Below are 25,632 nucleotides of genomic sequence, written 5' to 3'. Positions count from 1 at the left end.
TCTGGCAGTCCCTGGGGATTACATGTGACCCTACACACGACAGCACGCTATAGAACAAATGTGCAATCTGTGACTATGGATGCTCTCATTATTTAGTGGGTCCCCGTCTCTTGACCTGGCCCCAGTAGCTCCCAACACAAGTCCCCAAATGTATTTCGTCTATATGGATAACGTGTCCACCAAGCTGTTTGTGGACACCTTTACTGTGACCCTTCTCAATGACCTTGTTCTGATTATTTTTGTCCATCTTCTCTAAACTCTGGGATATTTAAGAACAAGGTCCACTCTTAGTTCATCTATATCCCCAGTATGTAATAGAGGCTCCATAATTATTTGAATAAATAAATGAAGATGAGGGATGCCTGGGTGGCTCAGTCGGTTGAGCTTCCGACTTCATTTCAGGTCATGATCTCACAGTTTGTGGGTTCGAGCCCCGCATCAGGCTCTGTGCTGACAGCTGAGAGCCTGCTTCAGATTCTGTGTCTCCCTCTCTCCCTTTGCCCCTCTCTCGCTCACACTCTGTCTCTGTCTCTCAAAAATCAACATTAAAAAAATTAAATAAATATATATATAAATAAATGAAGATGAAAGAGAATAACCACTGTGGGCATCTGCCACACATGTGCTCTGTGTATGTAAGTCCTCATGGGACACTTACAGGAACCCTACAAGGGTGATACTTTTCCTCTCCCAAGAAAGAGAACTCAACGGCAAGGGAGGTAAAGCCACTCACTCAAGAGCACACAGTCTAGCAAAGTAAGAGTAACTAGCAGAGAAAGGGGAGACAGTCTTGCAGTCCTGAACTCTAAAGCTAGCTCTCATCTCCTGCACTGTCACTCTCTCTCCCTCTCTCCTTTTCATATTTTATTGCCAAACAACATTACAACAACAATAACAGGAAAAAAATAAAATTACCTTGCATCTCACCACTTCTAACAAGTCAGCTGTTTCCATTTTCCACATTCCCTGCAGTCTCTTTCATGCATATGGTTTTTTTTACAACAGCATTATTAAGATATAATTCACATGCCATAAAATTCACCCTTTTAAATTGTACAGTTCAGTGTTTTCCAGTATATTCGCAGAGTTGTGCAACTATCACCACTATCTAATTTTAGAACATTTCGTTACCCCCAAAAGAAGCCCCATTTTCTTCTTTTAAATTTTTTTAAATTTATTTCTGAGAAAGAGAGAGAGAGACCGTGTGAGCAGGGGAGGGTCAGAGAGAGAGGGAGACACAGAATCTGAAACAGGCTCCAGGCTCTGAGCTGTCAGCACAGAGCCCGACGTGGGACTTGAACCCACGAACTGAGAGATCATGACCTGAGCCGAAGTCAGCACCCAACCAACTGAACCACCCAGGTGCCCCAGAAACCCCATTTTCATTAGCATTTGCTCCCCATTCCCTGCTCCCCGGGCCCCCAGCAGCCACTAATCTTTGTCCCTCTATGGACTTGCTTATGCTGGATATTTTATTTCAATAGAATCACATAGTGCGTTGTCTTTGTGTCTGATTTTTCACTTTACCATAAGGTTTTCAGGTTCATCTGTGTTGTAGCATGTATCAGTGCTTCATTCCTTTTTATTGCTGATATACACACATGCACACACACACGCACACACGTGCATACACATACGTGCAGACACCATTTTGTTTACCCATTTTTCAGTTGTTGGTTGTTCAGGTTATTTCTACTTTTTAGCTGTTATGACCAATCCTGCTATGAACATTCCTGTGCAAGTTTGTATACATATGTACACATATATTTTTAAGTATATTTATTTTAAGAGAGAGAGCATGAACAGAAGAAGGACAGATATAGGGACAGAGAGAGAGAAAGAGAGAGGGAGGGAAGGAGGGAGAGAGAATCCCAAGTGGGCTCTGCACTGTCAGTGTGGGTCCTGGTGCAGGGCTTGGACTCATGAACCACGTGATCATGACCTGAGCTGAAACAGAGTCGGAGGCTTAACTGACTGAGCCACCCAAGCACCCCAAACATATATTTTTAGTTCTTTTGTGTTCATACCTAGAAGTGATGTGGTCAGGTCAACATTTTCAGGAGCTGCCCATCTGTTTTCAAAAGTAGCTGTTATCATTTTATAATCTCACCAGCAATGTCAGAAGTTTCCAATTTTTTTCACATTTTTTCCCCAGCACTTTTTACTGTCCCTCTCTTTTTTTAAAAACATTTTATGAGTTTGAAGTGACATCTCATTATGGCTTTGATTCAGATTTCCCTAATGATAATGGTGTTTAGCATCTTTAATTTTATATCTTCTTTGGAGAAATGTCTACTCAAGTCCTTTGCCCATTTTTTTAAGTTTATTTATTTTTGAGATAGAAAGAGTGCAAGTGAGAGAGGGAGAGAGTATTGCAAGCAGGCTCCACACTGCCAGTGCAGAGCCTGATGCTGGGCTTGATGTGGAGTTCGATCTCACAAACTGTGAGATCATGTCCTGAGCCGAAATCAAGAGTCAGACACTTAACCAGCTGAGCCACCCAGGAGCCCCTTTGCCCGTTTCCTAGTTGGGTTATTTTTTTCTTTATATTGTTGAGTTACAAGAGTTCTTTATATATTCTGGATACTGGTCACTTGTCCAATATATGGTTTGCAAATACTTTCTCCCATTCTGAGTTGTCTTCATTTTCTTGATAATATTATTTGAAGCACAAAAGTTGTTAATTTTGATTAAGTCCAATATATCTATTTTTTTTTTTTTGGTCCCTTGTACTTCAGGTATCACATCTAAGAAACCATTGCTTAACCCAAAGTCATGAAGACTTGATCCTGTGTGTCCATCTAAGAGTTGTATAGTTTTGTTTCTTACACATAAGTTTATGACCCAGTTTGAGTTCATCTTTGTATCTTGCATGAGGATTGGGACCAACTTGATGCTTCTGCATGTGGCTTACCAGTTGTCTCAGCCCTAGTTTTTGTAAAGGCTGCTCTTTCCCCATTGAATTGTCTTGTACTCTTGTCAAAAATCAGCTGGTCATAAATGTGAGGGTTTCCATGGCACTGGTGGCTCAGTTGGTTAAGTGTCCGACTCTTGATTTTGGCTCAGGTCATGATCTCATGGTTCATGAATTTAAGCTCCACGTCAGCTTCTGTGCTGACAGTGTGGAGCCTGCTTGGGGTTCTCTCCCCCTTTCTCTCTGCCCCTCCGCTGCTCATTGTCTCTCTGTTTCTTTCTCTCAGTAAATAAACTTAAAATAAATTATTGTGAGGGTTTATTTATGGACTCTCAGTTCTTTTCCATTGATCCATTGATCTATATGTCTGTCCTGATGCCAATATCACACTGTTTTGATTACTATAGCTTCATAGCAGGTTTGAAAGTGAGAAGTTCCTGTCTTCTAACTTTGTTCTTTTCCAAGACCGTTTTTGGATATACTGTGTCTCTTGCATTTGTATATGAATTTTAGGATCCACTTATCAATTTCCTTTAAAAAAAAATCCAAGCAGGGATTTCAGTAGGGAATGCATTGGATCTATAAAGGAATTTGGGAGTGCTGCCATCAAAACAGTATTAAGTCTTTCAATTCATGAACACGGATGTCTTTCCCTTTCTGTGGTGTTTATTGGTATTCAGTATTCTACATATGACATATAGAAAGGTTTTGCACTTGCAAAGAAGTCTTGCATTTCTTTTTCAAATGCACTCCTAAATATTTTTATGATGTTTGATGCAATGGTAAATTCTTTTCATGTTTTCATTTTTGGGTTGCTCGTTTCTTGTATATAGAAACCAAGTGATTTTTGTACAGTTATCTTGTATTCTGCAACCTTGAGGCACTTGTTTGTTAGTTCTAATTTTTTCTATAGATTCCTTAAGATTTTCTATATACCAGATCTTCTCATCTATCTAGGAGATAGTTTTATTTCCCCTTTCCCTAAACCTAAAATGGATGCCTTTTTTTTTTTTTGGGTAATTTCCCTGGTTAGAACTTCCAGCACAGTATTGAATAGAAGTGGTGAGAACACACACCTTGTCATGTTTCTTTTTTTTTTTTAAATGTTTATTTATTTTGAGAGAGAGAGAGAGAATGTGTGTGTGCGTGAATGGGAGAGGGGCAAAGGGAGAGGGAGACCATAGAATCAGAAGCAGGTATCCAGGCTCTGAGCCGTCAGCACAGAGCCCAATGTGGGGCTCCAACTCACAAACCGTGAGATCATGACCTAAACTGAAATCAGACACTCAACCGACTGAACCACCCAAGCACCCCAATCTTGTTTCTAATCTTAGAGGGAAATATTCAGTCTTTCAATATTAAGTCCAATGTTAGCTGTGGTTTTTCAGATGGCCTTTATCAGGTTGAGGATTCCTTGCATTCATAATTTGTTAAGTATTTTTTCATGGAAGGGCATTAGATTTTGTCAAATGCTTTCCCTGCGTCTTTTGACAGGATTTTGATGGTTTTAAGAGGCAGAATGGACACCAGATTTGGTAACAAAGGTCAGGTGTAGACAATGGAGAATTGCCCCTCCATGATATTCAGGTCTCTGAGGACCTGGTCATTGAGCATCCCCCGTCCCCGGGACCTTGTCTTTCCTTCCATGGCCCTAGAAGGACCACCCTCTCAGCTCTCTAGGAGGTCAGACTCAGAAATACTGAATTCTGGTTCTGACTCCCATTTCCAGGCTGGGATGGTTAACAGTGAATCTCAATTTGCTCCTTGGTAACACAGAGACATTGATGCCTACTTCTTAGGGTTGTTGTGACAATGAAATGAAACAAGGGTTCTCCAAAAATCTTCAAAATTCTCCACTGCTGGACCAAAGATGTGCCCATTTTGTTATGGAAGCAAGACCATCATTGTCAGAAGCTACATAAACCTTGGTTTAAATCCCAATCTGCTCCCCATCTGCTTGACCCTGAGCAAATCATTTAACCCTCAGTGTTCTCTTCTGTGAGGTAGAAATGATAATAATACTTCCCCCTTGGGGTTGCTGTGAGAAGACCGTGGAACGATCCTATCAGAGATGCTAAGGATTGCCTTTTGAATCTGAACGTGAACAAGGAAGCCCTGCTTTTCCAGCTAACACAGGAGCTCCTGGGGGGCTGGGCATACATCCGCCTCCCCTAATGCCCTGCTCAGCATGTAAAGATACTCAGATGTTTTTGCAGCTAAATTTACTTCTCTCTCTCAGTCCTCTACTCATTCCAGGTTTCTGTCCAGTTAAAAAAAAGAACTGACTGTGACCTTTTAGAAATATAAATAAGTCAATAAGGAAGGGAAGATTTTAAATCATCTCATTTTATGGGTTTCTTTTGCTGAGTGGCCCACGCAGGTATCAATCAATCTGGGGCCTCCTCTGGGGGGCAGGAAGGGCCCCACAGCTCCTGCTTCCGCTGACCCAGCACGGCTGCCCCAGTTTGTGCAGCCAAAAGGCAGAGCAGCACCTTGTGGGCATGGGGGAGTTAGAAAGTTTAACCTGGGAGAGAGGTGTCCTTAATGATGTTTTATACCCAGGGGTCCCCAGAGAAGAGTGCTTTGGGAAGGTTAAGTGGGACAGGAGGCTGCAGGAACCGCATGCCAGGGGGCAAGGGTGTGCAGAAATGGGGGATGGTACCCTGGAATGCATCCCAGGGGGAACGCACGTGATCGCAACAGCCCTAGGATCAGGCTGAGTCGTCTGTGCCCCAGACTCCCTGCCATCTCCAGCCTGCTTCTCACACTTGCCATCCACTGCTGCTTCTGTCCCCGTTCCTGTCGAGAGGCAGCTAAGGGACTCCATAAAGCCCACAGCCAGGCCCTGCTGAGTCCCCCCGCCCCATCCCCAATGTCACTTACTGAGTGCCAGGCTCTGGGATGAGTGGGACAGGGGGGCGCCTGGAGCTTGCTCACTGTGGGGAGACAGCCGCAAAAGGATGAAGCAAGGTCTTCCAGGGCCCATTGGAGGCCGCTGTGCATCAGACCCTGGAGAGAGAGAGAGGGAGGGGGAAGAGCGGGGTGAAAACTGCAGAGCTGCAGGGGATATTTGATACGCATCTTGAAGGATGGGGAAGAGTTGACCAAGCGGACAAGGAAGCAAAGGGTATTCCTGGCAGAGGGCAACTCTGTGCGAGGCTCTGAGACCTGGCAGGGTCTGGCATCCTGGAGCAGCCAGGAGAAGAAATGCAGCGGCATAAGGAACGGGGAGGGGTAGCTGGCAGGGGTTCAGATGGGAAGACAGGTTCGGCCTGGTGAAGAAGGGCCCCGCCCCCCCAGGATGGGGTATAAGGAATGGGGACTGGAAGCTGGGAGAGTAAAGAGGCAGGACAAGGAGACCGAGTAAGTGGCCTGAAATAACCCTTAATTAATTCATCATCTGTGAGTGATTGTCTGTGGAGCACCATTAGGTGCTCCCACCTTGCTGGGCTCTGAGGATCCAGCCGTACCGATACAGGCTTGGCTCTAAAGTAGCCTGTATCCCATCTCCCCGCCTGTCTGCCTCGCTCCTTAACACCTTGTCTACAGCCTCTCATCCGATGGTAGCTCCCTGAGGTCTGTGTTCTTCGTGCTCCACCTGGAGCACTCACTCCAAGGCCTTCTGGGCAGAAGGTGATCAGGAAACAGCCGTGAAAATGAACGTCTTGACACTGTGGAGGATTCTGGGAAGTCGTCAGCTTGGGAAGCCTCCACAGCTGGTGCCTAGCAAGGCCGTCCCTAAAGTGGCTCCCTGTCAGCTTGGAGGGACCACCCTCCCTGGCCCTCCTGCCTGAGTCTAAGGACACCCCGAAGGCTGAGCCACAGTCGTGTGCCGGTGTGTCTGGGGACTCCTCAGGTGTAGATGGGTAGGAACGTGTCCACTCTGTGGGCCTGCGCGTCTGGGCCCCCGAATATGGGAGCCGGGAGCATTTGTGTCCCTGGCCCCCGAGCACTTGTCTGGGTGTGCACATGTTGGCATGCTGTGTGATTTCCCTTCAGGCTCTGTTTGTTTCTGTGTGGAAGCAGAGCCCCTGTCTCACCTTGGAAGCAGTCCTGTTGTTTGTGATTTCCTGGTAGTGACAGTGTCGCCGCCCCCTCCTGTCACTTCTGCAAAGGCACACACATAGCCAGTACTGCTCAGAAGCTGCTGGCTCAGAGAATTCCCGAGGGACTGCCCGGGCCACCGCAGTGGCTCGCTAATGGGCTCGCTTTCTTCCTGGGAGAGATGGTCCAGGAAACGTTTTTGGAGTGAAATTTCAGGATCGGGTGAATTTCACTAAACTCTAGCAAAGATGAAGGGGTAAGATTTGGGGGACTTCCTCTGGCTCTGCTTGCTGGATAGGCTTCTCCTGCATCTGGAGTCTGGGAAGAGATCCTTCCACAAGGTTCTCAGGAGCTGTCAAGCAGGCCCCAGTCTTCAGTTCTGAGTCATTAATCAAAAAACACTGTGAGGGAGGCCGACTGCCCCAAAGGGCACATTTCTGCAGGTGCCGGAGAACAATCCGACAGACACGAGTCCGTTTGTCTGGCCAGTCTCGTTTTCCCAGTGGAGACCAGCACTGATAATTGTTTCTAGACTCGATCAGCTGTCTTCACTGGCTCTACTTCTTTCTCAGTGAATGGCATTCTGTCCTCTCGGGCAGCACCAGCTCCTAAATCCTCCTGCATTAAGTCGTCATTGGAACAAGATGGGAAGATAAACAATTGAATGAAATCAATACCCGGTCTTCCCCCCATGTATCACTGGTCACTCACACATTTAGGAGAGGTCCTAAATCCACCTCCTTCTCTCTTCTCCAAGTGCATTTGAGAACCCTGAGGACCTCATTTGGACTATGCTGCCTCAGGCTGAATTAGCTTTCCTGGTTTTCTTTTACTTTGCAGAGAGGGGTTGTAAGACAATGAGCTGCTCTCTCATAGGGAGGCAGCTTTGGGACCTACTGGTCAGTTACGTGTTCGTTTCACCCTCTGCCCCCACCTCCTGCTCCCCCTTCCCTGGGCCCTTTTCAGGCTCCACGTTTGCGCTGGGTGATGAGAACTGGCCATTAAAATAAAGACCTACTCAGAGAAATGCAGCATAGACTCCAAGAGTCCGCGGCTCAAGTGCCTTTGGAATTCCTGTACCTGCCGATGGGAAAACCCAGGCCCAGAGGCACTTAACGAGTTACTCCGAGTTGGTGTGACAGAGGCAGACCCAGAATTCAAGTTCCCGGACTCAAGTGCTGCGTTGCCTCTCTGACCCTGACTATGGGCTCATACCCATTCTGTTTTCCAAAGACTTTCTGCCAGTGTCGAAGCAAATAAAAAGTCAAACAAGGCTTTAGGGCTGCTGAGACCTGGGTCCAAATCTCATCTTTACATTGACCAGTCTTTTGTCAGAAAGCCAGTTGAGCCTCAGTGCCCTCATCTGTAAAATAGGGATAATGCTCCTACCCCTCTCCTAGGGCTGTTGTAAGACTCAAGGAAATCACATATTTGCAGTCCTCAGTGGTGTCCCTGGCTCAGAGTAAATTGTCAACAAATGTTAGTGCCTCCTACATCTGGAAGCTGACAAATTCAATTAACCAGAACTGGCCCCGCCCCCATTTCCCAAGCCTCCCCGTTTGCAGAATCATAAATCTTGCGTTGGAAAGGAGCTCCATAAATCATTTGGCACAGCCCCCAGTTAGCAGAGCTCTCACTGTATTTGGCTCAGTGTGGTCTCCAGCCTTTTCCTTTTGCTGGCTCAGCCTGCCTTACTGTAAGCAGGAGAATTCCCACCAGAGCAGCCACAAAAAAAAAAAAAAAAAAAAGGGAATAGTGCTGTCAGTGGATTCCACAAAAGGGCTAATATTAGCTGGGCAGGAGGATGGGCGATGAACCTATATTTAGAATCTGTGTCTTCAGCCCTTTCTTAAAGCAGCAGAAGTTGGGGGCATGGTGGGGAGGGGCACTTGCTGCCAGCTGACCCTGAGAGGCAGCCTGAGCAGCTGGGCTGGCTCTCTGTTCCTCCGTTCCTCTGGCTGATTGGCTTCCTCTCTCCTCAGGAGGCGGGAGAGCAGGGAAGAAGGCCAGCAGAGACCAGAGATGGGGCCGGGGAAGGGGGGGGAGGGGTGGTGGTTTGGAGGCTGCAGAGGGCACCCCACAGAGCAGCAAGCAGTATGCTGGTGACAGAGGCTCATGAGGGTTACATCAGGACACCAGAGTGGTTGGGACAGGGCAGTGGGGTGACATGTAGGGGCAGGGTCTGTAACCCTCTATTCTAAGATGGCATCTAGAGAGAATTTTCCTGGCCTGGTCCTCCTGGACACGCTGGAGATGGAGGCCTGCGTGTCATAGGGGGCCGTGCCGAGGCCGGGAGAGAGCTGTGTCTAACATGTGCCTAATGAGGCCCTTTGCACATCCTTCCTCTCACACAGTGCCTGCGCTTCTTTCTCTGCCTAATAAACTCATCTTGGGGCCATGTTCCAGTCTCTCCCCTCTGAACACTCACTGCTCCCCAGAAGTCTGGCTAGCCCTTGGAGCACTTGTGTGACAATCCTCCAAGCAGACAGACCGCACACGGGGCACACAGCTGGGCATGCAGTGTGAACCACATTTCAGGCCTCATTCGCTCCATGGTGGGTGCTTTTGTGCAGCACACAACCTGAACAACCACACGTGGCTGCCCTGATAAGCCTCCTACACGTGTCCCCACACGTGCTGTGCACAGCCCTCCTGCCCTCTCTTACCACGGTGTGCTGTGTGACTAGAGCAGGAGACTTGAGCCTGGGGAGCTGAGTGAAACAGCTAGTGGCCTGAGGTCCAGACTAAATTCTTCTCTAGCTGGATGCTTCCCAGCAAGGAGCTCCCCCATTCTGGGTCTTAGTTCTCCCATCCTCAAAATGAGACAGGTGAACTAGATGATCTCCAGGGCCTCTTTTCGCTTTCCGGGCTATGGATCCGTTCAGTTTTAGGTGGCATAGTGAAGATATAATCAAAAAAAGCATGTGTGCTCTACCCTCCCCCCAAATATAACCCACACGATCCAAAGAGAAACAGAAATTATTTTTGATTTATCTGCCGTCTGGATTTCCTCTCTTTTGCTCCCCTCTGCTGGAATCTGAGGCCGGGCCAGAAGGCCTGCCTGTGCAGGATGCTGAAGGTTTTACTTGTCACCCAGGGAGAACGGGCCTCAAATCTTTTTTGCCCGCAGGCGGGGCGGGGGGGGGGGGGGTGTAGCTGTGTATGGGGATGGGCCCGGGTCTGAAAGTTTCACTCAGTGAGCCTTTGGAAATGTTACGAGTCTGCAGCCCATACAGTGCAGATTTTCTAGCTTCACATCACCATCTTGAAATGGTTACTGGGCTCCATTTCCTGTCTTCTTCTTCTTCTTTCTTTTTTTTTTTTTCCATCTTGCAGAGATGGGCAAGAATCAGGGAGGGCCTGGGGGGTGGAGCCAGCAGGAGAAGCTGAAAGCCAAGGGCGTGAGTACCTGCCTGGTGGCACTGTCTCCCTCGGTTGGTTTGCCTGCGTGCACGCCAGGGGCCATGTCTCCCCCACCTGCAGAGCGCAAAGCACATAGCACCCGGCACAGAGGTGCACTTGTTCCACTTTGCCTGTGGACACTGGGTGCGCATAAATAACTTGAGAGCAGCTGAACATTCCAGGTGAAATGTTTGTACGTGGTTTGTGTCTGAGAAACACAGGCATCAAAGAACAACAGCAACAAAAAAGTGAAGGATTAAACACATGCGTGCACACAGACACATCATTCACCTATATCCAGAACCTTGGCTCTTCGAGTATTGTTTGTTCTCACAAGTGGATTGTAACGTGACGACCTTTAGAATCAGAGAATGTCAGGGCTGGGCGCAGCAGACAACATCACTCAGTCTGGTGGATTTCAAACTTTGATTGGCCGCAAAAGCCTCTTTTCAAAGGGACTTTTATAGGGACCCGTAATATTTAAAATAGAGGAAAGCAGGAGTGTCTGGATGAAGTGGGCAGGAAGCAGGGGCACACCTCAGCATCCCCTGCGTACAGCGTGAAAGCCACTGAGCTCTCCCAGCCCCTCGAGAAAACTGAGGCGCAGAGAGAGGTACCCTGGCCAAGGCCACATGTCAAATGAATGGTGGCACCTAGAATGGAACCCTGGTCCCACCATGGTCATTTCACAGCTGAACTGAGATGAAAATACGGCTTCTTCAGTGGCCCAAGCCATCTTGCTCCGACATCAGGCTGCCACTGTTACCTGGTTAGGCTTTTTAACTTTTTCCTAGTTTCTAGAACCATCCAGTGCCACAGCTGGAGTGCTAGCTCAGGAGTTTTCGATCTCTCTTGTGCCCAGTGCCGGGGCTGCCGCGGAGGATGGGAGGGAAGGGCCCCTCTGTGCTGTGTGCCGTCTGGGTGCCTGGCCCTCCATGTCAGCACCCTGGCCCCTCTCTTACCTGACTTCCGGAGATTTACTCTGGAAAAAACATGGAGGAGACGCAGGGTGCTGCCTTACACAAAGGGAAGGCTTGAGAAACTCTCATTAAGAGCAAACTTCCGCACATGAAAAAAGCGGTGACCTGATTTCGTTGACTCCGCGGAAAGAGGCTGAACTTTCTGACGGGAAGAGAATTAAAAGGAGCAAAATCCCTGTATCTTAAATCTGCAGGACCAGCAATTGTCACATCAGCCTCAGCAAAACTGGGAAGGCGAGAGGCCTGCCGCCTCGCACAGAAGACCTTCCCCGGTTTGGGGGTGCAAATCCTGTCCCCGGTGGCTAATGGGAGACTCTGCCTTTCTGTCTCTGACCTTGGCCGCTGCCACCCAGCTGGGTGTTTGCATTTGACCCATATGTTTCAGACACTTAGGATTTCAGGCCACTTCCCCACACTAGGGCCTCCCTTCTAACAACATGCTTTCCCGCCACCCTGACTTACCACCGCTGACCACTTCAGCCCTTCAGACCCTTCTGCATTGCTCCCCCTTACAATGGGGGGACCTTGAGCAGTACTGAAGCTTGCTGATGCTGTGGATGGGGGAGCTCAGCGTCCTTTCTTCCTCTTTCTTCCCTTTGCCTGGATCTTGGAGAGAGCGGAGCTGAAAGCCCCTCACAGTGCTGGCCTGCTGCCCCTGGAGAGCCAGGCTCTGCTCTTCCCTCAGACTGCAGGGGCCTCCTTAACCTGTTGTTTGCAAGGTTTATTCCTGGCATTAGATCTAATAAGCTCATGTCTGACTGTTTGATCTTGAACTTGCTTGAGGAGTTTAGGCCTTTACGGTACATTAATAGGATGCTCACTAGACTTTAGGGGCTCTCTGTCAGCCTCAGGAGCACAGGCCTTTGGAAAAGGCTCGCCTTGCTGGAGAATTCTGACTCTGCATGGCGAAGGCCTGAGTTCTGGTCCTAGCCATGCTCAGACTAGTTGGGCAACTTTGCCTCTCTGAGCTGCCGTTTCTTCCTCTTAACAATGAACGGTATCCCAAAGAAGATTGTTTTGAGGAGTAATTAAAATAATGTAAGGAAAGTGGTTGGCTCACCGTGCGGACTCAGTAAACAGTCATGCCTCACTTTCCTGTGAAGCCCGAGTAGACCAGACATCAGCCAGCACCTTCTACCTAAGTGCCCTGATGGGTTACCCTCCAGGCGACAGCAGGGAGCATTTGCCGTATGTCACAGATTTGAAGACACATGTAATTTAACATTTCAGCATCTCTGAAATCCCGGTGCATCTTACATGTTATACACATGTTACAGTTTAACCGGCATTGTTGTTGAGATTTTCTTCCTCCCCCCACCCCCCACTGGCTCATAAAGTAATGAGTATCTTATGACAAAAGCAATTGTAATTAATGATATCTTCAATTCAATGAAATTTACATGTGAAGCACTTACTATGTGCCTGGTATTATCCTAGAGCACTTTACGTCAGTTTAACATGGGCAACAACTATGTAGGGGTTGATAGCCACATTTTACAGATGGCAAAACAGAGGCTCCAACGAGTAAAGGGCATGGCCAGGACACAGAGTTTTTAAGTTGTGGAATCAGGATTTGAATTGAGAACTGCTTGACTCCCAGGCCTGTCCATAGGTCCATGGGGAGAGGGACAGTTAGTTTTCCCTGGCTTCTTAGGATCATCTTTGAGCAGATCCATTCCCTCAGCCTGAAGGCGCTTCACCTTCACAAGCAAAATCACCTATGTTTGTTAGAGGTGTCTGTTATGTACTAGGCACATCCTAGACATTGGAGGTTCAATGATAAATAAGATATATGTGGCGCTTAAAGTCAAGAAATCTGAGTAATTACAACCCATTTCCTATGTATTTCAGGGGGATTGTATGGAAGGCTATGGGAACATGTGGGCGGAGCCCTTACCCTAGGCTAACAGAGCCATGGGGAATTTCTAGGAGGAAGTAACCTGATTTGAAAGTTAGCCATGCAAAGTGGGTTAGGGGTGGGGGAAAATGCTCCAGGCGAAGGAAAGAGCATGTGTGAAGAGGCCAGAGTGTATGTGGTCAGTAGGAGACACAGAAGGAAGATCGAGCTCTATACTATCCAGTATGGTAGCCGACAGCCACCTATGTCTATTGAGCACTTGAAATGTGGCCAGTCCACACTCGTGTCTACCTTAAGCATAAAATACAGGCTGCATTTCAAAGACTTAATATGAAAAGAAAGAATATAACATGTCCCCTTAATAATTTTTCTATATTGATAATTTGTTAAAATGATAATGTTTTAGATAAATAAAATACATACAATGTATTGTTAAAATTAATGTCTGTCGTTTCCTATTCCTTTTTGTAGAGTGGCTACTCGAACATGGCTCATGTGTGTGGCTTGCATTATATTGGGACATAATGCAGTTAATGGGAAGTGGGAAGCCATCGAAAGGTTGTGGCCTGGGGAAGGTTAAGCCTCGGGAGATCAGTTAGGAAGTTGCAGAATTCCAGTGCTTTTGCTATATTAGCTCATTTAATTCTCAAAACAACTCTGGAGGTAGTGACTTTTAAATTCGCGCACACAGCTAAAGAGAGTGAAGCCGGGAGAGAAGAATGACCCCGTGTGGCCTGCTCTGTGCAGGGCCATCTGTAAGCAGTTCAGAGCCCACAGCCCAGCATCACCAGGGGCCTGGCTGGAGCCCATGTCTTCTGAGTTCAGCCTGGCGTCCTGTGCACCCTCTGCACCCTGTCTCTGGCTGCCAGGCTAGGGATGGCCGTGCAGCTTAGGTCACAGACACCTGGCTAATCTTGATCTGAACTTTTCACACCATCCCTAGGATTGGGTTTTCTTTACAGATGCTTTCCCAGGTCCCTTACTCCAAGCAATTAGCAAAGATGTGATACCTGGCAATCACTCCCCCTGTAAATGAGCTAAGAGGACGGGCTGTTTCCCCAGCTTCATTACTGATTATTTAAATCATGTTTTCAGAAGACGTACTTGCTGAAAGAATACGGAGAACTCATGAACATTCACCACCCCTTCTAGAAAGATTGCTCTGTGCCCATCCCTTACCCCCTTAATGTGAACATCTAACAGCCTGTCCTCCACTGACACCACATCCTGTTTAGCCAAAGCCACAGAGAGAAGATGTAGCTGAACAGAACCATAGGAACGGTTCCAAACTCCCGAAAGGACAGTGGCTTCCTGAGGAGCAAATTATTTTTTCATTTTCTAAAATCAAAGATAGCCTTACAAGAGATTACAAAATAAAATAGTGCAGAAAGTCTTAGAGTGAAAAGCAAAACACTTGCCCAACCGCAGACCCCACCCCCCCTTCTCCCGAGGTAAACACATTTGACTACTTTTGATTTTAGTTCTTCTGGTGATTGCTTCCGTGTCATTACATAGTATTTTCTTAAACTGCTCCAAAGTGATGTATCAGCTTTACACAGTATCTGTCGCCTTCCTGCTGGGTTAAGTGAAGGTGTAGCTCACTGACAGCTCACCTCTCCCACCTCCTCCCAGGGTGCGCTTGTAATTAGGAGTCAACATACATCACATTTTCAGTTCTTCCTTTGGTTACCTTCCGAGCTGCAACTAACACACTTAAATGAGAATGGCTTTGAAGAGTTAGTTGTTCTTCTCCTGGGCGCATCTCTCCAGACCTTCTCTTCCAGCCATGAGACTGCTTTCTGCAGAAAGGCTTCTTTTATAGAAGAAATTGCCATAGAGCACCTGAAAGGTGCTTATTCCTAGTATTTTGAGGTAGGAAGCCACCATTCATGTTTCATCTTACTTTATAGTGTAGGAATTGATGTGGACATTGAAATAGGAATTTCTACCTGCTGGGAAGAATTCCGCTCCTGATGCTGTCAGGCTAGTGGTGACCTCCGGGCTGTTGAGTGGCACTGAAACATCTCTTGTCACCTCTGGGGGTGCGGTTAGGAAAGCGTACCCATCTCCATCTTTAAAGAAATCCTTCACTGGAAGCTCATAGGCCCTGTTGCCTGTTTCACAGGACATCAGAACTTTAGTTGCAACCTGGGAGTACCTTTCTTTTGAAGAACTAAGGTGTAGAAAGATTAACTGGATATAATCAAGTTAAGAAGTTACTTGGAGAAAAAGCAGGACCTAGAAACCCAGGCTCTCCGCCAGTACTGCCCTCACACTGCTCCACACACCCAAGAATCCAGAACCATCTACATGCCACAGAAGGTCTGGAAGTGTGATCTGGAGAAGGTTGAAGTGAACTTTGTACCTAGGCCTGGGGTAACCAGCATTATAATAACTAAGTTGAAATAGCAATGGAATGTTAGCAAGGACAGCATCGTCCTATATGTGTGTGGAGGCAAAGTTCAAAATCATCAATGCTACTTAACTGCCAGTAAAATATTGGTCTTAATTTTTAGAAAACTAAAAATTATATAAGGCACCCTACTGAACATGGAGGATACAAGAGCCCTTAAAATATCCATTTATGGGGCACCTGGGTGGCTCCAATGGTTAAGCATCTGACTTCAGCTCAGGTCATAATCTTACAGTTTGTGAGCTTGAGCCCCAAGTCGGGCTCTGTGCCGACAGCTCAGAGCCTGGAGCCCATTTCAGAGTCTGTGTCTCCCTCTCTCTCTGCCCCTCCCCCACTCACACTATGTCCCTCTTTCAAAAATAAACATTAAAAAAAATTTAAGTATCCATTTACAGTTAAAATGTCCATACTACCCAAAGCACTCTACAGGTTTAAGGAAGTCCCTATCAAAATACCAACAGCATTTTTCAGAGAACTAGAACAAATATATGTATGGAGCCACAGAAGACCCCCATTCTTGAGAACAGGTGTCACAATCCCAGGTTTCAGGATATACTCTACAGCCGAGGTATGGACTGCTGTTCCACAGGGTGGTACTGGCACAAAGATGGGTACTTCGATCAATGGAACAGAATAGCCCAGAAGTAAACCCATGTTTATATGGTCACTTGATCTACGACAAAGAAGGCAAGAACATACAAAGGAGAAAGGATGGTCTTTTCGACAAATGGTTCTGGGAACACTGGACAGCTACATGCAAAACAATGTAACTGGACCACTTTTTACCCCATAGACAAAGACAAACTCAAAATGGATTAAGGACCTAAATGGGAAACCTGAAACCGTGAACCTTCTAGAAGACAGCAAAGGCAGTGATTTTTCTGACATCGGCCACAGCAACATTTTTCTAGATATGTCTCTTTAGGCAAGGGAAACAAAAGCAAAACCTAACTATTCAGAATATACCAACATAAATAGCTTTTGCACAGTGAAGAAAGCCATCAATAAAATGGAAAGACAACCTACTGAATAGGAGAAGATATTTGACATATCCAATAAAGAGTTATTATTCAAAATATATAAAGAACTTCTATAACTCAGCACCAAAACATAACAAAACAAAAACAAATATTCTGATTTAAAAATGGTCAGAGGACCTGAATAGACATTTTTCCAAAGACCTACAGATGGCCAACAGACACATGACAAGATGCTTAACATCACTCATCATCAGGGAAATACAAATCAAAACAACAGTGAAATACTACCTCACACCTGTTAGAATGGCTAAAATAAAAAAAAAAAACCCACAAGAAATAACAAGTGTTGGCAAGGATGTGGTGAGAAAGGAGCCCCCCTGCCCTGTTGGCAGGAATGCAAAGTGGTGCAGCCACTATGGAAAACGGTATAGAGGTTCCTCAAAAGATTAAAAATAGAATTACTATAAGATCCAGTAATTCTACTACTGAATATTCACCCAAAGAAAACGCAAGCACTAATTCGAAAAGATACATGTGCCCCTATGGTTTATTGCAGCATTATTTACAACAGTTAAGATATGGAAGCAGTGTAAGTGTCCATGGATGGATGAAGATAAAAAAGACATGAAATATATACACATTGGAATATTACTTGGCCATGAAAAAGAATGGGGTCTTGCCATTTGCAACAACACGGATGGACCTAGAGAGAATAGTGCTAAGTGAAGTAAGACAGAGACAAATACCATATGATTTCACTCCTCTAGAATTTAAGAAACAAAACAAATGAACAAAGAAAATAAAAAGACAAATAAAAAAAACAGACTCAAATACAGAGAACAACCTGTGATTCCTGGAGGAGACGGAGGTAGAAGGATAGGGTGAAATAGATAAAGGAGACTACCAGCATACTTATGCGATGAGCACCGAGTAATGTATAGAATTGTCGAATTACTGTAGTGTACACCTGAAACCAATATAACACTGTGTGTTCATTATACTTTAATAATGAAAGAAAATAAATAAAATACTTATTTGATACAATTTCATGAAATAGTTACTATATGCCAGGGGTTCAGAAGATACAGCAATGACCCCGTTCTTGCCTTCAAGGAGCACAGAGTCTGTTCCTAGAGGGACAGCCATCTAGAGAAGGAGACAAATACCATACCAATAAACTAAGAATGTGGACTTGAGGGTCAAGCAAATGAAATCTCTGATGCTCATGAGCTGGGTGACCTTGAGCAAATCATGACACTTTGGCGTGACTCATTTTCTCTTCTGTGTCATAGTAACGGCTGCTTCATGAAGAAAGGAGTGTAAGGACAAAGTGAGACTAAAAGATGTAATTATGTAAAACCCCAGCCTTGTAAATACTGGATGTTTGGTAAATTAGTCCTCTTCCCCATCACCCCAACCCCAGTTCTCAGACCTGCTAAAGGAATTTAGAGGAAGAGGTGGTCACATATCAGTACTCGAGAGAAGACTCCAGGAGGCTGTAATTGAGCTGGACCTTTCAGGATAAGAAAGAGAAGGAAAGATTGCAGGCAGTGGGAAGGGGCTAGACCCAAGTGTGACATGATAATGTCTATGGCATGCTGAGAGAACAGGTTGCTTTTCATTAAAAAAAAATTAAGTTTGGGGCGCCTGGGTGGCCTAGTCACTTAAGCGTCCGACTTTTGCTTGGGTCATGATCTCGCTGTTCGTGGGTTCACGCCCCACGTCGGGCTCTGTGCTGACTGCCAGCTGAGAGCCTGGAGCCTGTTTCAGAGTCTATGACTCCCTCTCTCTCTGACCCTCCCCTGCTCACGCTGTCTCTCTCTCTCTGTCTCCTAGAAATAAATAAAACTTTTAAAAAATTAAGTTTATTTATTTATTTTGAGAGAGACAGAAACAGCATGAGCAGGGGAGGGGCAGAGAGAGAGGAGGGAGACTGAAGCCCAAGCAGGCTCTGCACGGCCAGCACAGAGCCCAGACGCGGGGCTTAAACTCACAAAACCACGAGATCATGACCTGAGCCGAAAGTAAGAGTTGGACACTTAACCGACTAGGTCACACAGGCACCCCTGAACAGGTTGCTTTTCTTAGAATCAAAATCAGGGAAGAACTTTAAAAAATCTCCAGTTAATTACCTTTGTTTTTGTAAGGAATTCTAGGAGGAAGAGATTGGAATACTACTTGGAGCCAGAAAGCCACCTGCTCCCAGGAAGCTTTCCTTGAACCTCTGATATAATGTGATGGTTGAGTTTAGCAAAGGGTTTGCCTTCAAGCTAACCTGGCTGTGCCTTTGTCCCCACAGCGGTATAGCGGACAGGTGACTTTGAATCTCAAGTCTCTCCATCTGTAGTATGGGGAATAGCAACACTAGAATACGCCCATAGTGTTGTTATGAGTGATAAATATAAAGTCTTCAGAACATGTCAGGCATTCAGTAAGTACTCAATAGACGCTAGTTGCTTTTAAAAAGTCTTTGCCTTACCTTCCTCCCTAGAGTATAACTTCTTGCAGAAATGAAGGAGCCTGTGACTTTGGAAGGGCAGGACTATGCTTCCATTATCTCTGCTTTATGGTCTGGGCTGGGGGGACGGTCACATAAAGTTGGCTCTCAGGGAATGCCTGTTGAATGGGCCTGAACTTGCATGGGCTGGACCTTGTTATAATGCTTTGGAGTGGAACTCAGGGTGGAGTGAGTCCATCCCAGGGCCAGGGAAACTAGGTCTGGAAAAAAGCACCGGACTTTAGGGTCATGAAGACTTTACTCTTGGCCTTGATTTTGTCATCTGGAAAATGGGGATGGCAATCACTACTCCCTGGAGTTGTTATGGGAACCAAGTGAGATATCCTATGTCAATGTGTTACTTGACTATCAATTTCTTATGTGTCTGTGAAAGGTCTCTGGTACACAGTTGATGCTCAGCGTGCAGTGAGTATATATTTGCTTCGTCTTCTTCCCTTGCCTGGAGTTGGGGAATTCAGTCACTTAAAGAATAAGGAGGCCTCCTTGCAATGTGGTCCCCCTGTAACGGATGCCAGGTCCCAGACCACCACTCTCTCTGCCCCCAGCCCAGGTGGGAAGAGCACAAGGAGCCCGTGTTTGTGCCACCCAGGCAAGGTCAGGACCTGGGGGTGAGCAGCGCAAGTCTGATGACTTGAGTTCCACCCAGCACCTCCATTAAACAGCTAGATGCCTTGGGTAGTGCCCTCAGCAGGCTGGACCCGGGCTTTCGCTTTGTAACTTAAGGAAGGGTACTCAGCAAACATAGGCCCTCTACCCATACTATCTGTGGGGTATCACTGTGAACACAGTTCACCCCTTCTCTCCCAGAGAGAGGTCGTGATCTCCATCTCTTATGGATAATGGACCAGTACATAGAATATTCTGGAATAGTATGAAGAGTGCAAATAAATGCACAGACAAAAGAACCCGGAGTAGTAGTGGATTTGCCATGTCTAAAGTCCTTTAGAAAGACACGAGAAAGGGTCTGGAATCATAAACCTGTCTTCCTAGTTAACATGGCATGCCTCCCCTTAGAAAGGAGCGTTATCAGACGTGTCAGCAAAGCTGGCTTTGAGTTCAGTGTGAACATTCCCCTTCTAACTTGCTCTCACTCCAGATCTTGAGACCCTCATTGGAAAGAAAGGTGTACGCTGACCTGCTAGCCTTTCATCCTCAGACTGACTTAGCCTTGAGAAGTCATGAAGGAGCCTCGGGCCTCAGTTTCTCCATCAGACAATCTCAGTGACCCAGAACAGTGTTTCTAAACCTTTTGTGACAGTGGAGATTTTTCTCCAAACCTCTCCTGAGATCCTAATACATTAAACAGGAAGAGGCAGAGCTGGTGGGGAGAAGGAGAATTGTTCTCTCTCTCCCATAAGCCTGCCTCTCTGCTGGGCTCCGGATCTGGCCGGCTCTCTGCCTGGGGGTTATCTAGGAGAGCAGCTGTCCTGCAGATTATACAAGGGAAACACTTGGAGGCAGCCTGAGGCTGGGAGGAGTCCGGGTCGGCTTTCTGGAGGAAGTGAAGCCTACACAGAGCCTTAAAGGAGGAGGTGTTTGTCAGGGAAGGCGAGGAGTCAGAGATAGAGGGGATGTGACAGGTGGCAGGGCTGAGATCTACGGGAAGAGGGGGTTGGGGATGGGGATGAGAACCTCTACCCTGTGGCCAGGAGGGAAGCAGTGGGAAGACATCATCAGGGAGATAGAAGGGCCTAGAACTTGATGAACCCTTCATGGGTCATGTTTGGAGTTTGAACTTGAGCCTATGCAGATGATACCAAGTCCTTTAAGAGTTTTGAGTAGAGAAGAATGGGAATTAGATTTTCAAGATATACATAGCAGATTTATCGGAATACACTTCACATGCCGCACAATTTGGTAACTCGGTTGTGGGGCTAGAAACTAAGTCACTTTGTCGACAAAGTGGCAAAGGGAGGAAAATCACTGGCGGATCATTCTGGTCAGCCTTACCCCCAGGCACTAAGCTCCGGTTATGCTCCCTGGTTCATTGCTAACAACCCAAACGCTCCTACATGCTTCTAAAAGCCTCTGGGGGGAAGGAACCTTCTAGGTCATGAAGCAAGCGTAGAGACTCTTGCCGGTGGCCAGGCAAGAGAGAAAATGGCGGCCGGAGGGCTGGAAGTGCTGGTGAGAGCGGGCTCTGGAGACAAAGAGGGGAGCCACTCAGGAGTCACGTCCTGGTGAGACTGTGCAGGCCTTTGCTTCTCTGTGGGGACCTGCAAGGTCCGGAGAGGAACCTGCTTGCCGAGACAAAGGAAGGGAACTGGGCTGAGAGGGCACCACCCCAGCCCCAGGGAGAGGAGAGGGCCCAGAAGCCGTTAATCCTGCCGGTTGAGTTGGCACTTTTTTTTTTTTTTAAAGGACACTCTAAAATCAAATAGATGCAATAAAAACACTGGCCTTTTCATTAAACATGCCACAGAGGCCCCTTGTTCAGCAGCCATTGTCAATCAGATCTGGGCCATTGTCTCTCTCCCCAGCCCCCCGTAATTGGCATCTGTCTGGGAGAAAACAAATACATACCAGGCTGGCATTTTAACTAGGGCAGCAAGGAACGCGGGGGCTCCTTCTCAGAGTCTGCTTAGCCACCAGGGCACATGAGGGTCCTGAAGACGCGCGGGCCCCAGCCTAAAGGTCCCGCTAGCTGCAGCTCCCTGCCCCCCCCACGCCCTCCCCAAAGCAGCCGCTCTAATCTTTGCCCCAGATCACTGCTCCACAGAGCACTTTGTCCAGCTTTCGGTCTGCAGAAGCCCCCAGGGGATAGTCAGTGGGAAGGCTTTACTTTTGGTATTTTGCCTTCAGGAAGTCAAGGGAAGACGAAGTGAGGGACACATTCTCTTGCTGACGTTGCTACGACCACTTAGTAATAGCAGTGTAGCCCTCTTGTTAACTAATAAGCGCAGAATTAAAGTAGCATGGTTAACTAGTAATGGCAGTGTTGCAGCATGAGGAAATAAGACGACTGTGATTAACTAGTAGTAATAGTCACAGCCCCGTCATTAACCGAGAGTTCTCTAACAGCATTGTTAGTTAGCCACTTTGGATGACACGTTCATCTGCGGGTGGTTCTCCTTCATCCCAGTACTTATGTTCTGTCCAGGAGCCATGAACACTGAATTACCGAAACCACCCCATGGGCCCTGGAGAAGTACAGAGCTAGGTTCTTGCTGGCCTCTGGTCAGAACATTTTCATCAGCTGATCAAGACATCATCTCATACGTATTTCTGTGTAAAAGCACCTTTTAAAATATCTATTGTTGACTCATTAACGCTGAACTCACAGCTAACAGTTCTGTACCTCATCCCCGAATGAAGCTAGCTAATACACGTATTTTGTTGTAAGGCACATACATCCCAGCTTTCTTACTTAGGACCACTGGATAGCACTTCAGCCCTCTGCTTGGAGCCATTTTAAAATCACCAACAAAAATATGAAAAATGTGGCACTAAACAGACCGCGAAAAGGATACTTGTTTACAGTATGAGAGCTGAAACAAGAGCCCAGAGCATTGCCTCCTTCAGCCTCAGCTGGGACTACGTGCATCGGGAAACTCAGATTTCCACATTCCGTGCATGTCCATGAAGGACCACAAGAGTGCAATGAGTATTGCTTTGGAGGTTACTAATAAATTTTGGAGAGTAGGCAAATTCGGAAATACATATTCCACAAATAAGGATTGCCTGTATTTTATTTCACTTAGTTTCTCACTTAAAGCCAGCAACTCCCATCTTTTGGTATGGAAAACTAGGATTTTCAGTGTTCAGACAGCTGGAGTGTGGTTTATTATGTTACACCAGGGGTCGGTTGACTACAGCCCACGGGCCCGCTGCCTGATTTTTATAAATAAAGTTTTATTGAAACAGTAATACTTATTTGTTCACCTATTGCATATGTGGTGGCTTCTGTGCTGTAGCGGCAGAGTTTAGCGGTTGTAAGAGAGAGCAGATAGCCCCAAAAGACTAAAATGTTTATAGCCCAACCCTTTAGGGAGGAGTTGGGTGAATTATTCCAAATTCTCCCTTTTGATTTCAAAAGGGAGAAAATTCTTTCTGGTCTCAATTCCAGAATGGTTTGTGCTTTTCCGGAACACTTTGTTTTTTCTCTCTTGAACATTGGGAATCTTAAAACTGATTATGTTTCCTTCTTTACAGTGATGTTAAGAAGCTCAAAGCCTAAAGAGCTGGGGACTCCTGACACTCACATGATAAGAAAAGAAAAGATCCTCCATCTTGGTTATGCTAGGAGAAGGATTAGGTTATCTCCGCACAGTAAAAAATGTAATCAATTTATACAAGGTTGTACAGGCATTTGGAACTTACCAGTAATGAAGCGTCTTATCTGGGACAGGACCCAGATTCTGTCTGAGTGGTGGTATTCCCTGAGGAGACAAAGGCCTGCTGTCGGCAAATAATATTTTTAGCTAACTACTATTTATTGAGAATGTATTATGCGCTAGATACTGGACTGAGTGCTATATATGGCTTATATTATTATTTCTCTGTGGCATATAGTACATAGACTAAGAGACTGTATTCTACGGAGGTGAGTGTGATGGTCCCTTTTTACAGATGAAGAAACCAAGGACCAAAGGTTCCGTAAACTCTCCTTGGTCTCAAAGCAAGAGGTGACAGATGTGACATTTGAAGCCATGTGTGTCTCTGACACCTCCTCCCTACATGTCCTCCATCATTCTAGATAGCTTACTCGGCATTAACTTTCATCTTTCCGGATCTTAGAATTAAGATTCTGGGCTGCACAGTGAGGCATTTCTGACAATTCTTCTCATGCTACGATCTTCATCTCTGGATTTGAATAGGGTGGGCGGCCTCTGCAGGACGTTGGGGTGGGGTGGGGTGAGAGTCGTGTCGGGAACAGACACACGGAGAACAGCGAGAAGGCTTTGCAGTCACCCGGGTGCGTGAGGGTGGAGGGCTGGACGCTGGTGCTGGCGGGGATGGCCGGAGGCTGAAGGGATGGGTGCAGGAGACAGAGCCGACACGGCCCAGGGACGGACTTCATGGTGACGGTGAGAAGGGGACACTGGTGGCTCCCTGTGTCTGGCTGGGGTGATTAGGCGGATGGTCACAGTCTCTGTGAGACTGGAGAGAAGATGAGTCGCAGGTTCTGTGCAGGCTGAGCCTGGCCGTGCCGCGAGCTAGCCAAAGGAAAGGGCTGCTGGCAAATGATGATTGTCCTCATCCCACCCTGGCTTGTAGCTCCCAATTTGTGTACGTGCCTGCCTCTCCCCCAAAACTCTGTGACTCAAGGACAGGGAGACTCTGTTTCATGAATGCAGAAGCTTCCATTTTTATTCTGCTTGTTTTGGTTACTCTTTCTGGATGGCCGTGAAAGTCTTACCAGTCTCCAGTCTCCCTGGTCACTTGTGCTGTGCCTGTAAGAAAAGTGAAAGCCCTGCTTCGGTCAATTCAGAGCCTCCTCTGTCTCCATCAGAACCAATAAATACCCGCTGTCACACTGTTATTGCACCTCCTAAACTCTTTAGTACACAATGTAAGAGCAAGGTTGTAAAGACTCTGTTAAGGAAGTCTCTGGTGAGACCGCTGGCACATGTAAGGGCCGGTACCTTTCAGAAGGATGTGCTCTGGGGCCCAGGAATTTATCCCCTTCCCTCCCCCACCCCCCCATCATTCCTCTTCTTCCACGGCAACATTTGTGAATACTTACTGAACGCCCGGGGTCAGAATGACACAAGGTACTTCCAAGCACTTGCGTGGAAGGTCACGAGAGCCGGCTTTTTTGTCTGCTTTGCTCAGTTCTGCATTCCCCGTGCCTAGACTATGGTCCATATACTTGACACAGAAGAGATGCTCTTATTGCGTCTGTTGAGGGGATGATGGAAAGAATAAGGATACCTCTCTTTGATGAGGAACATCTATCCATCCATCCAACATATACTGAGCACGTGTCAGATCCTGAGTTTGGCGTTGGGAACACGAAGAAGAGTGGATCGACCTTGCACTCAAAAAGTATTAATGCAGGGGCACCTGGGTGGCTCAGTAGGTTAAGCATTGGACTTTGGCTCAGGTCATGATCTCCCAGGTCGTGAGTTCAGGCCCCATGTTGGGCTCTGTGCTGACAGCTTCGGATTCTGTGTCTCCCTCTCTCTCTGCCCCTTCCCTGCTCACACTCACTCACTCACTCACTCTCTCTCCCTCTCTCTCTCCCCCCCTCAAAAATAAATAAACATTAAAAAATTTTATATAAAAAAGTATTAATGAAGGAGACCAACTGGTCAAAAGATCACAAATACTTCTGGGAGGAGAGTTACATTGGAAATCGAAGCTAGGTGCTCCTTACTCTAGCTGGGAGACCAAGGAGGGCTTCACAGAGGAGGCAGCCTTTGACCTGGGTCTTAAAGGATGAGTAAGAGTTCCCTGTGTGGGAAATAAGAAGGACATCCAGACTGAGGAAATCTGCAGGGAACACGCTGAGACAGTTGCTGTGGTCATTTACAAGGAAAAAAGCTGGGGGGGGGGGGGGGGGTTGGGGGGGAGGAGGGTA

This window comes from Crocuta crocuta, unplaced genomic scaffold (assembly GCF_008692635.1).
Source record: "Crocuta crocuta isolate KB4526 unplaced genomic scaffold, BGI_CrCroc_1.0 scaffold561, whole genome shotgun sequence".
NCBI classification, from domain to species: Eukaryota; Metazoa; Chordata; class Mammalia; order Carnivora; family Hyaenidae; genus Crocuta; species Crocuta crocuta.
Note: the sequence above shows the minus strand (reverse complement) of the source record.